Source organism: Triturus cristatus, chromosome 3_2, assembly GCF_964204655.1.
Source record: "Triturus cristatus chromosome 3_2, aTriCri1.1, whole genome shotgun sequence".
NCBI lineage: Eukaryota > Metazoa > Chordata > Amphibia > Caudata > Salamandridae > Triturus > Triturus cristatus.
This window is the reverse complement of record NC_140584.1, coordinates 446,362,416-446,376,081: the sequence shown is the minus strand read 5'-3', so window position 1 is coordinate 446,376,081 and position 13,666 is coordinate 446,362,416.

Here is a 13,666-nt window from a genome sequence, read left to right as displayed (position 1 = left end):
GTTGCTGTTGAGGGAGTTAATTCTAAGATTCGGGTAGCTTACTTCTCTGGAGTCAGACCTCAGTACTTATTTAAATAATGAGATCCTGAAGATTATGGGCCAGATTCACAGAACTAACCTAAGACAAAATCCTAAACTTACTACCATTTTGGTATTCACAGAAGGCACTTACTCATTTTGGTATTCACAGAAGGCACTTACTCATTTCGGTATTCACAGAAGTTAGGAGTCCTAACTTTAGGACTCCTAAATGCCTTCTGTGAATACCGAAAGTCTTAAAATTAGGATTTTTCTCAGTTTAGTAGTAGTATAGTTAGGACTCCTGGTGAGCAAAAAAACGATGGATTTAGGCCCAGATCTCTGTACTGGGGTGAATGTATGACATTGTTCTGCATTCAGTCCATCAACTGTTGTTTTTGCATTCGTCACCCCGAGTGGGACGGGTATGCTCAGACGTGAGTCCCGTGCTCTCCATGCCACTGGAATCAAGCTATCCTGGCTGAAGAGGGGTGAAACCCCGAAACCGGTCCTAGGATGCTTGGTTCCAGTCGAGGGAGGACCTGGCTTGGCAGTTCGGGCTGCACTGTTCCCATGAGGCACAGGGTCAAGACTGATTTGTATATGGCTGGGTTCAAACTGGAATGTCATGGTGAGCAAGAAAACGATGGATTTAGGCCCAGATCTCTGTACTGGGGTGAATGTATGACATTGTTCTGCATTCTGTTCATCAACTGTTGTTTTTGCATTTGTCACCCCGAGTGGGACGGGTATGCTCAGACGTGAGTCCCGTGCTCTCCATGCCACTGGAATCAAGCTATCCTCGCTGAAGAGGGGTGAAACCCCGAAACCGGTCCTAGGATGCTTGTTTCCAGTCCAGGGAAGACCAGGCCTGGCAGTTCGGGCTGGACTGATCCCATGGGGCACAGGGTCAAGACTGATTTGCATATGTCTGGGTCCAAACTGGAATGGCATGGTGAGCAAAAATACGATGGATTTAGGCCCAGATCTCTGTACTGGGGTGAATGTATGAGATTGTTCTGCATTCTGTCCTTCAACAGTTCCTTTTGCATTTGTCACCCCGAGTGGGACGGGTATGCTCAGACGTGAGTCCCGTGCTCTCCATGCCACTGGAATCAAGCTATTCTGGCTGAAGAGGGATGAAACCCCGAAACCGGTCCTAGGATGCTTGTCTCCAGTCCAGGGAGGACCTGGCCTGGCATTTCAGGCTGGACTGTTCCCATGAGGCACAGGGTCAAGACTGATTTGCATATGGCTGGGTCCAAACTGAAATGGCATGGTGAGCAAAAAATCGATGGATTTAGGCTCAGATCTCTGTACTGGGGTGAATGTATGACATTGTTTTGCATTCTGTCCATCAGCAATTCTTTTTGCATTTGTCACCCCAAGTGGGACGGGTACCCTCAGATGTGAGTCCCGTGCTCTCCATGCCACTGGAACCAAGCTATCCTGGCTGAAGAGGGGTGAAACCCCGAAACCGGTCCTAGGATGCTTGTTCCCTGTCCAGGGAGGACCTGCCCTGGCAGTTCCGGCTGAAAATGTGCACTCATTTTTCTTTCTGCAGAACTAATCATAATTTCTATGGCAAAATGAACCCCCTCATTTTGTTCCTTTGTAAATTAAATGTTTTAAGTGTTACCACTTTATTCCAATCAAGATGGCTTCAGATGTGCCATACTTTTTTCATAAGTAAGACTGTTAGCGCTCTAGTTGTTCGTTAGAACACTCTGGGACATTCTGTCATTGGGCTATACTTGGGCTACATCTGGGTGACATTTGGGCTACATTTGGGCTCTTTTGTCTCTGGTGGCCATCTTGGGAGATTTATTTGTTATGAAGTTTCCTAATTTCCTCATTTACTGCAGTCTCCTCAGTAGGAAATACTTTCAGTTTTTTACTTTGGTTCCATCAAGAAGACATTCAGATGTGTCACACATTTGCTATTAATTCTGAATGTTAGTACTCTAGTTGCTCATTAGATCACTGTAGTAAAGCTACTGCTCACCATCGAAGTCTGCTGCTGGTATTGAAAGTGCATGTTTCAGTCTGCATGTCAGAATTTGTTTATGAAATAGAAGAGGATTTGAGAAGTCAAAATGTGCCCTAATTTTTCTTTCTGCAGCACTAATCATAATTTCTATGGCAAAATGAGCCCCCTCATTGTGTTCCTTTGTAAATTAAATGTTTTAAGTGTTACCACTTTATTCTATTCAAGATGGCTTCAGGTGTGCCATACTTTTGTCATAAGTAAGACTGTTAGTACTCTAGTTGTTCGTTAGAACACTCTGGAACATTCTGTCATTGGGCTATACTTGGGCTACATCTGGGTGATATTTGGGCTACATTTGGGCTCTTTTGTCTCTGGTGGCCATTTTGGGAGACTTATTTGTTATGATGTTTCCTAATTTCCTCATTTACTACAGTCTCCTCAGTAGGAAATACTTTCAGTTTTTTACTTTGATTCCATCAAGAAGGCATTCAGATGTGTCACAAACTTGCCATAAATTCAGAATGTTAGCACTCTAGTTGCTTATTAGATCACTGTAGTAAAGCTACTGCTCACCAGGGAAGTCTGCTGCTGGTATTGAAAGTGCATGTTTCAGTCTGCATGTCAGAATTTTTTTATGAAATAGAAGAGGATTTGAGATGTCACTCAAAATGTGCCCTAATTTTTCTTTCTGCAGCACTAATCATACTTTCTATGGCAAAATGAACCCCTCATTTTGTTCCTTTTTAAATTAAATGTTTTAAGAGTTACCACTTTATTCCAACCAAGATGGCTTCAGGTGTGCCATACGTTTGTCATAAGTAGGACTGTTAGCGCTCTAGTTGTTCTTTAGAACACTCTGGGAAGCTGCAGTAGAACACAAAGGAATCAACTGACAGTCTCTGCCCTTGTTGGATGTACATGTTTTACTGAGAATGTCAGACTTCATTCTCACATGAGTGAGAAAGATAATGTGAATTTACAGAAAATATGCTCTCAGTTTAGTTTATAGATCACCTTCCAAACCTCTGTGGGAAAAGCATGAGAAAATAGTTTTCTCTCAAACATGATTCATGATATCACAGCAGAAGGCTTTTTCACACGGTAAAATCACCTTAGAACACACCACAATTCCTAAAATGAGTATGGTACCATCAACAAATGATTTATAATGTAACTAAAGTCTTAAAACCTTCTATTAACTGCAATGCTTTTTAATGAGGTGCTATTATGTATATTGGTCCCAAGATGGCTGCCAACACTTCTTGGATGAAGTGCTGACAGCCAATCAGATCTCATCATGAGATGTGTTGTTAGGCTCCGCCCAGATATATATATGATTTTACTTTTGATTTTCTCAGGAACTACTGAACGGATTTACACCATTTAAGCAAAAGGCACGAGTCTGAACTGAGGACTACCTCTTTGCCAAATTTGGTGTAATTCCGTTCAGCACTTCGGGCTGTAGCTGCGTCAACAGGTCCTATGGGAAAATGCATGGGGAAAATGCATTTTGGGACCCCCTTTTTTTCTCGGCCCCCGCTTGACAAATCACCGTGAAGTTTTCAGGATAGGAGCGGACCGGAGCTGGCCAAAAGTTTGGAAAATTTTGCGAAGATTCATCAATCGACGCCAACGTTATTCCAAATAGAATGTTGCTGAATTCCTATGGAAAATAGGTCCTAACTATAACTACCTACTGGCAACTGCCAGTAGGTAATATATATATATGTATATATATATGTATATATATATATATATATATTATCTACTGGCGGTTGCCAGTAGATAGTTATAGTTAGGACCGAGTTCCCATAGGAAATCAGAAAATTCTATTTTGAATAACTTTGGCGCCGGTTGACTTATCTTCGTGAAATTTTCAAAACTAATGGGGTGCTCCACTCAGCTCCTACCCTGAAAGTCTTGGGGTGATTCGTCAAGCGGGGGCTGAGAAAAAAGGGGGTCCCAAAACGCGTTTTCCCCATGTATTTTCCCATAGGACCTTTAGTCAAAGGTACAGCCCGAACGGCTGAACAGAATTACTTGAAATTTGGCAAAGAGGTAGTCCTCAGGTCAGGTATGTGCCTTTTGCATATATGGTGTGAATCTGTTCAGTAGTTCCTGAGAAAATTGCAGTTAAAAGTACATAAATATCTATATGCGCGCACCGTGTACGCACCGTGCGCGCACCACATGTCCGCGAGCGTAATTCTGATTGGAGGTTAGATGTCAGTCAACATTCCAATCGGTCGAAATCAGGAAGTGTCGGACGCCATTTTGTGTGTGACAGTGAAAAAGAAAGATGGAGAACATGAAAAGGGGGCAGGGTAGAGAGTTCCTGACCCCCTAGCCTTTGTCAGGGGGTCCCTGAAGGACCCCGAAGGGTGAAAAAAACATTTTATTTTTTTTCAAAAAATCACGGGGTGCGCGCATGGTGCGCGCACGGTGCACGCACCGTGAAAAACTCTTAAAAAAAACAACATTTTAAACTGTTTATAAGTTTATAGAAGATATTAACTATGCTGTTCAACTTTATCCAAATTAAAAAAAAAAAAGATCTGAGCCATTCCATATTACAGGATACAGTCAATCTATAACTATATACATAGGTAGTTTATTGTAAAATAAATATATAAATAATATAATAATACATACATAAATTAGCATTTAAAAAACCTTACAAAATTCACTAAAAAAAACATAGGTTTCACACATGTTATAGTTAGAAATTAGCATTTAAAAAACCTTGCAATCTCACTTAAAAAACCATAGGTTTCACACACATTATAGTTAGGAATTAGCATTTAAAAAACCTTGCAAATTCAATGAAAAAACCATAGGTTTCACACACGTTATAGTTAGGAATTAGCATTTAAAAAACCTTGCAAATTCACTGAAAAAACCATAGGTTTCACATACGTTATAGTTAGAAATTAGCATTTAAAAAACCTTGCAAATTCACTGAAAAAACCATAGGTTTCACACATGTTATAATTAGCTGGACATTTCACTCGTACAAAACCATTGAAATTCCCCCGTTATAGTTAGTTCAGCTAACTATAACTCGCGCGACCGCAATCCACTGCTGATGACGTCACATATTACATCACTGTATTCACTGAGATACTGTTAATAAGTCAGTTATACAATTAATTTTACAAAAAAAAACATCCATTTAGACACTTATTTACCTATTTATTCTTCCATTAACCTTTATATATACATATATAAAAAATATTTATTTTTCAGAAAGACACATATTCACTGGATGATGTAATCAGTGATGTCATCAGTGATGTCATTTGAGATGTCATCAGTGATGTCATGAGTGATGTCACTGACCATGTCATCAGTGATGTAATATGTGACGTCATCAGCAGTGGATTGCGGTCACGTGAGTTATAGTTATCTGAACTAACTATAACGGGGGAATTTCAATGGTTTTGTACGAGTGAAATGTCCAGCTAACTATAACATGTGTGAAACCTATGGTTTTTTCAGTGAATATACATATGTATATATATATGTGCATATATATATATATATATATATATATATATATATATATATATATATATATGTATATATATATATATATATATATATATATATATATATATATATATATATATATATATATATATATATATATATATTCAAACTGAAGAGGTTGCCGCTCCGGTGGAACGCACTCGCTGGAGGTAGACCATTAGCAAGGCTAAACACAAGCAACATCTCCCCATACTGATGCTGCCAATGCGTTTCGGGTTAGCTCCCTTCCTCTGGGCAGGTAAAACAAAAAATGAAAGGCAAGCAGTTAAAACATAGTCCCTTCTTTAATCTGCGTGATGCACTACCTCGATCAAAATCAGGTGGGTAATGAGCTTTGCATGATGGGACTGGTAGTCCATATTTACATATCCAAGTGGATGCTGCCTTAAAATTGATTTTAAAAAAAACAAATTCTCACATGGGACAACCAATGCTGAGAGTGTAGCCCTGGCAATAGAAAAGACCCCTCCAGCTCCGCATAGCAATGACAATGCACAGTTGCGGACCCTCTCGGGTCTCGTGGTGGTGCGAGCTGTGGCCTGGGCTTGGCCACAAATATCCAAACTGAAGAGGTTGCTGCTCCGGTGGAACGCACTCGCTGGAGGTAGGCCAACACTTTCTAGTTGAACAGCTCACAGCCAATCAGCAACAAGCTCGTGCTCGTAACGCCTCAGCCAATCAGACGGCAGAATTCCCAAATATCGATATCTGTAAATTATGCTATTTATCAAAAACTACTGAACGAATTTACACCAAATAAACAAAAGCGTGCTTTCTTTACCAAGACCCTTCTTCCTGCCAAATTTAGGGTAATTCCGTTCACCCGTTCGACCTGTAGCCTTGTCTAAAGTTTCCTATGGAAATTAACATGGAGAAAACACGTTTTGGGACCCCCCTTTTTTCTCAGCCCCCCCGTTGACGAATAACTCCCAAACTTCCAACATAGGAGCTGATCTCAACAAAGAATTAGTTTTGAAAATTTCCCGAAGATTCATCAATCGGCGCCAAAGTTATTGCGAATAGACTGTTGCCATTTTCCTATAGTAACTAGGTCCTAACTATAACTACCTACTGGCGACCGCCAGTAGGTAATATATAGATATATATAGATGGCGTGCTGTGTGGGTGCTGACTTTCATTAAAGACCTTTGAAGCACGAGCTGGTGTCCGTGTGCTTCTTCCTCGCCGACTGGAAGTGGGATACAGCTTTTTTGGACTTTATATATATATATATTCACTGAAAAAACCATAGGTTTCACACATGTTATAGTTAGCGGAAATTTTACTGATAAAAAACCAGTGAAATTCCCCCGTTATAGTTAGCGCAGGCAACTATAACTCACGCGACCGCAATCCTCTGCTGATGCTAATACTGTATTTAGACACTTATTTGCCCATGTCTTCTTCCATACATTTTTAGCTATACATATATTACAAATATTTTGTTTTCATAAAGACACATATGTCATCAGCAGAAGATTGCAGTCGCGTGAGTTATAGTTGCCTGCGCTAACTATAACGGGGGAATTTCACTGGTTTTTTATCAGTAAAATTTTCGCTAACTATAACATGTGTGAAACCTATGGTTTTTTCAGTGAATTTGCAAGGTTTTTTAAATGCTAAGTTTTTTTCCCTTATAATAAGCCCTGTACATTTGGTGGCCTTCGGCCACCAAAAGCACAGGGGGTGGGGTAAGTGTGGATAGTGTTTTTTGCCCTTAACATAAGCCCTGTACATTTGGTGGCCTTCGGCCACCAAAAGCACAGGGGGTGGGGTAAGTGTGGATAGTGTTTTTTTTATTTTTATTTTTTTACCGTACGCTTACGGTAAGCGTACGGTAAGCGTACCCCGCGAAATTGCCTAAAAAAAAATAAAACCGTTTTTGCACTTGGGGGATGTTTGGGGACTCCCTCAACATGACTATGTGGGAGGGAGTTGTCAAAACAGCCCCTTTACATGTTTTTGGGCTTGATATTTTAAAAATCACTCTCAGTGCGAGAGACAAAATGGCGGCCGCCGCTTCCTGGTTTCGGCCGATTCGAATGTTTACTAAGATCTAAGAGCCAATCAGAATCGCGCTCGCGCACGCCACCGTACGCTTACCGTAAGCGTACGGTAAGCGTACCGTAAGCTGGCTCAGATATATATATTGATTTAAAGGCTATTTTCTCAGAATCTACTGAACAGATTTACACCAAACCTACAAAAGGCACTTCCTTGACCTAGGGACTACCTCTCTGCCAAATTTTGAGTAATTCTGTTCAGCCGTTCGGGCTGTAGCTCGTTCTAAAGGTCCTATGGAAAAATGCATGGGAAAAACGCGTTTTGGGACCCCCCTTTTATCTCAGCCCCCGCTAGACGGATCCCCCCGAGACTTTCAGGGTAGGAGCGGAGCGTAGCGCCCCACCTATTTTGAAAAATTTGCGAGGATTCGTCGACCGGCGCCAAAGTTATTCAAAATAGAATGTTGAGGTTTTCCTATGGAAACGTGGTCCTAACTATAACTACCTACTGGCTATCGCCAGTAGGTAATATATATATATATATATATATATAACACAGATCGCTCCTGCTGGATTGCTCGACCCTAGAGAGGTGGCGCAAACGCCGGCAGAGCACGCCGGCTCGTAAATGTCCCCACAAAGTTCAATGCTGCGCTCTCAGTCACCAGTAAATGCCAGAATCCAAAATAATATCCAAAGAGGTGTTTATTCCTCACACAACGCGTTTCAACTCTATGCAGAGTCTTGATCACGTAAGTAAAGAAAGTGAGTGAGCAAAGGATAAAGTTTTCTGGAGGGGTAAACAGTAACAAAGGACAACAAATTGTATTACCATGTTTGTATCGTCAACCTGGCAGACATCTTGAAATGGCAATTCGAACATAAATCATGTGTACTGGTAAAATGCCCAGCTGTTATGAATTGTAGACAGTATGTGCATATATGTCTAATTCAATACAATATGTGAAACACGTACAGGCAAGTGCCAGTGAGCCTAAAAAAAGTAATTATAGGCAAGAGTACACAACCTCGACCCCCAGACAGTCAGAAATTCTGATACATTCAATATGCTAATGTGCGAAAAATTGTCAGGATACAGGGGGATATTATATCGTACGCCACGATCAGGCGGACATATTGTGTGAGAAATTCACAGAACCGTGTACAGAACAAAACACCATGCTGATATCACTGTATAGGTAAGTGTGTCACTGTTGCTCAACTAGCAAATACAGATAAACCTCCAATGGGAGCTGTGCATGGCAAGTGCCCCTATGATCCAGTTACATATGAAAGTCCATGAATGAGCAATGATATCATTGTGTAAATAACAGATCACCATACCCCAACACCAGCAGCCTTCATCCATATGCAGTGAAAGAGTGGGGGAAAGGGTAGGAAGCCCGTGAACGTGCTCGTGCTCGTGATTGGTTGGGCTCCTTCCTTCCCTCCTGAAAGTGAAACAGAACAAAAACAATTTTAATATCTTAAAAACACAGAAACAGCAAATCATCAAACAATATTGCTATTCATAATCTAATGTGTTAAAGACATAGAGGTAGAGGTTGGAGATCAGAGCTAAACAAGTCTAGCCTACTGTGTGTCTTGAGATCCTAGGTCAAAAGATACATGAGACAAGTACATAGAACAGGTAAATGAATAAATGCAAGGAGTCAGAGTAAACTCAAATCCAAGAGGGTAGAAGTAGCAATTGAAGTCAAGCAAGCATTATTTCAGGTGTACTGCCATCTCCTCATCCTGGTTCAATCCCCCGGGGTGTTTGGTCTGAAAATCTACGATATATTTGGATTCCCTCTGTCTTAGTTTCAGAACTTTATCACCACCCCTGGGATTACTGGGAATTTGTTCTAAAATAAAAAATCTTAGAAGGCCAGGATTGGAGAAATGTCTTTCATTACAGTGGCGAGCCACAGCATATTTTTCATCGGAGTGTGTAATGGCCCGATAGTGTTCCAACACCCGTTTTTTCGCCATCAAGGTAGTACTGCCTATGTACCACAATTTGCAAGGGCACACAATCACGTAAATAACAAAAGTGGAGCTGCAGGTTAGGAATTGTGTAATTTCCTTATAAATCCCATTGCAATTGACCTTCTTACAGAAATGGCTGTTTTTGCAGGCCTTGCAATGGCCGCATGGAAAAAATCCCTGCAGACCATGTTCTTGTCTCTGGGGGTACCTAGTAACATCATTATGTAGTAGCTGATCCCTAAAGTTCCTCCCCTTCCTGTACGTGAGACTAGGTCTACTGGGAATGAGATCACCAATGATAGTGTCTGTTCTAAGAATATCCCAGCTTTAGAAACAGGGGCTATCCCAATTGGGTACTGAACAGAGCCAAAGGTAGAGCTGATTTGGTAGACAGGGATACCACTCTTTCCAACACAATCAGTGATGCAGACGACACTGAGACCAGGATTATTCCGACATACAGTGCAGATTCTCGGAGGATACAAGGCATTCTCAACAAAAACTGGGATATTCTTAGAACAGACACTATCATTGGTGATCTCATTCCCAGTAGACCTAGTGTCACGTACAGGAAGGGGAGGAACTTTAGGGATCAGCTACTACATAATGATGTTACTAGGTACCCCCAGAGACAAGAACATTGTCTGCAGGGATTTTTTCCATGCGGCCATTGCAAGGCCTGCAAAAACAGCCATTTCTGTAAGAAGGTCAATTGCAATGGGATTTATAAGGAAATTACACAATTCCTAACCTGCAGCTCCACTTTTGTTATTTAAGTGATTGTGTGCCCTTGCAAATTGTGGTACATAGGCAGTACTACCTTGATGGCGAAAAAACGGGTGTTGGAACACTATCGGGCCATTACACACTCCGATTAAAAATATGCTGTGGCTCGCCACTGTAATGAAAGACATTTCTCCAATCCTGGCCTTCTAAGATTTTTTATTTTAGAACAAATTCCCAGTAATCCCAGGGGTGGTGATAGAGTTCTGAAACTAAGACAGAGGGAATCCAAATATATCGTAGATTTTCAGACCAAACACCCCGGGGGATTGAACCAGGATGAGGAGATGGCAGTACACCTGAAATAATGCTTGCTTGACTTCAATTGCTACTTCTACCCTCTTGGATTTGAGTTTACTCTGACTCCTTGCATTTATTCATTTACCTGTTCTATGTACTTGTCTCATGTATCTTTTGACCTAGGATCTCAAGACACACAGTAGGCTAGACTTGTTTAGCTCTGATCTCCAACCTCTACCTCTATGTCTTTAACACATTAGATTGTGAATATCAATATTGTTTGATGATTTGCTGTTTCTGTGTTTTTAAGATATTACAATTGTTTTTGTTCTGTTTCACTTTCAGGAGGGAAGGAAGGAGCCCAACCAATCACGAGCACGAGCACGTTCACGGGCTTACTACCCTTTCCCCCACTCTTTCACTGCATATGGATGAAGGCTGCTGGTGTTGGGGTATGGTGATCTGTTATTTACACAATGATATCATTGCTCATTCATGGACTTTCATATGTACCTGGATCATAGGGGCACTTGCCATGCACAGCTCCCATTGGAGGTTTATCTGTATTTGCTAGTTGAGCAACAGTGACACACTTACCTATACAGTGATATCAGCATGGTGTTTTGTTCTGTACACGGTTCTGTGAATTTCTCACACAATATGTCCGCCTGATCGTGGCGTGCGATATAATATCCCCCTGTATCCTGACAATTTTTCGCACATTAGCATATTGAATGTATCAGAATTTCTGACTGTCTGGGGGTCGAGGTTGTGTACTCTTGCCTATAATTACTTTTTTTAGGCTCACTGGCACTTGCCTGTACGTGTTTCACATATTGTATTGAATTAGACATATATGCACATACTGTCTACAATTCATAACAGCTGGGCATTTTACCAGTACACATGATTTATGTTCGAATTGCCATTTCAAGATGTCTGCCAGGTTGACGATACAAACATGGTAATACAATTTGTTGTCCTTTGTTACTGTTTACCCCTCCAGAAAACTTTATCCTTTGCTCACTCACTTTCTTTCCTTACGTGATCAAGACTCTGCATAGAGTTGAAACGCGTTGTGTGAGGAATAAACACCTCTTTGGATATTATTTTGGATTCTGGCATTTACTGGTGACTGAGAGCGCAGCATTGAACTTTGTGGGGACATATATATATATATATATATATATATTACCTACTGGCGGTCGCCAGTAGGTAGTTATTGTTAGGACCCTGTTTCCATAGGAAAACCGCAACATTCTATTTGGAATAACTTTGGCGCCGGTCGACGAATCCTCGCGAATTTTTCAAAAATAATGGGGCGCTACGCTCCGCTCCTACCCTGAAAGTCTCGGGGGATTCGTCAAGCTGGGGCTGAGAAAAAAGGGGGGTCCCAAAACGCGTTTTTCCCATGCATTTTTCCATAGGACCTTTAGACACAGCTACAGCCCGAACGGCTGAACAGAGTTACTTGAAATTTGGCAGAGAGGTAGTCTACAGGTCAAGGAAGTGCCTTTTGTAGGTCTGGTGTAAATCTGCTCAGTAGTTCCTGAGAAAATAGCATTTAAATCAATATATATATCTGTGGCAGCTTACGGTGCGCTTACCTTGCGCTTACGGTAAGCTTACCGTACGCGTACGGTGCCGTGCGCGAGCGCGATTCTGATTGGCTGTTAGATCTTAGTAAACATTCGAATCGGTCGAAACCAGGAAGCGGCGGCCGCCATTTTCTCTCTCGCACTCTGAGGGGGGGAGGAAAAACAAAGGTTGAAAACATGTAAAGGGGCAGGTTAGACAGCTCCTAACCACCTAGTCTTGATTAAGGTGTCCCAAAAGAACCCCCAAGGCAAAAAATTCAATTTTATATTTTTACGAAAACACGGCGATTACGCTTACCGTACGCGTACGGTAAAAAATAATTATAAAAAAAAAATTATCCACATTTCCCCCCCCCCCGTGTGCATGGCATATAATTTAAATAGAACATTTAATAGTTTACTTTTCACAACGAAGCGCATAATATGTCCTCCGTGTGCGGACGGTGCACGAAGCGCATCGTGCGTACATGGCCCATCCAGCGTAACGTGCGTGCACGGCACTGACTGCGTAAAGTGGGCGCGTGGTGCGCGAAGCGCACCGCGTGCTCACTGTGCACGCACGGTGCGCGAAGCGCACCGTGCGTGCACGGAACGAACTGCGTTAAGTGGGCGCGCACGCCACGAACGGCGTAAAGTAACTTAGCATTTAAAAAACCGTACAAATTCACTGAAAAAACCATAGGTTTCACACATGTTATAGTTAGGAATTAGCATTTAAAAAACCTTGCAAATTCACTGAAAAAACCATAGGTTTCACACATGTTATAGTTAGCTGGACATTTTACTCATAAAAAAACAATGAAATTCCCCCGTTATAGTTAGTGCAGGCAACTATAACTCACGCGACCGCAATCCTCTGCTGATGACATATGTGTCTTTATGAAAAAAAAATATTTGTAATATATGTATAGCTAAAATTTAATGGAAGAAGACATGGGCAAATAAGTGTCTAAATACAGTATTAGCATCAGCAGAGGATTGCGGTCGCGTGAGTTATAGTTGCCTGCACTAACTATAACGGGGGAATTTCATTGGTTTTTTATGAGTAAAATGTCCAGCTAACTATAACATGTGTGAAACCTATGGTTTTTTCAGTGAATTTGCAAGGTTTTTTAAATGCTAATTCCTAACTATAACGTGTGTGAAACCTATGTTTTTTTCAGTGAATATATATATATATGAATCAACAAACTCGGGTCCTTCCGGGAACAGTCCCTAGTCAGGTGGTGCGTTTCGCCGGCGTACCCAAGCCGGTCACGTTAATTGTCCAAAAACCAAAGTAACGCACTCTCAGAGGTCAGCTCTTTATTTCATCCAACAATCGTTACGCGTTTCGACACGAATGTGTCTTGCTCACACGATGTTTGAAACTTTACTTAGCGTGCATATATACAGACAATGTAAAAATAGAAGAAGCACTTGTGGTTTCACTGTTTTTGTACAGTACATAACATGGCAGCCATATTGGAACTGGAATTGTAAATGCACAAACA